Below are 592 nucleotides of genomic sequence, written 5' to 3' on the forward strand. Positions count from 1 at the left end.
GTGTTTTTTTTTCAATCAGAATCGACACAGACACCAGTATTGACGGAGCTCCGCTCGCGCGGAGCTCTTACTTTGGGTAGTTTTGGCCCTTCGGGCCGATGTAAACTTAACATAACCTAAACCTGCCTTTGTTTCGGTGTCGATTAAAATTGGGAATTTTTTTGTGAATGAGTTTCAAAAAAGATTCTATTCTGTACAGTACGATTACTTGGAGTTAACACTTGACAGATGGGCGTGCCTTCATCAATTTCACTTTGACGTAATACAAATAAAGCCATTTTTAGTATACCGCTACCCACGTTTACAGATTATGTAAAAACTATTTTACTTACTACTACTACTACTATGGGTAACCAGTTTAGAAAACAGAATTATTTTTTCATTCGAAACCAGGTTTCCGAAAAAGAAAGTAATTTTGTTTTCTCAACTCTTTATTGTACAAAATAAGTAAACAATCACATATATTGACTTAAGTTCCTATGTCCCCTGGATAATAAGGTGTATATAGTCTTTGCTGACTTTTTTAACGGTCTAGAGGTTTCGGACAAAGATGAAAAGTGTTCGATCGTAACTGGTTAGACAATACTCTGGT

Source organism: Choristoneura fumiferana, chromosome 25, assembly GCF_025370935.1.
Source record: "Choristoneura fumiferana chromosome 25, NRCan_CFum_1, whole genome shotgun sequence".
Classification (NCBI taxonomy): Eukaryota; Metazoa; Arthropoda; class Insecta; order Lepidoptera; family Tortricidae; genus Choristoneura; species Choristoneura fumiferana.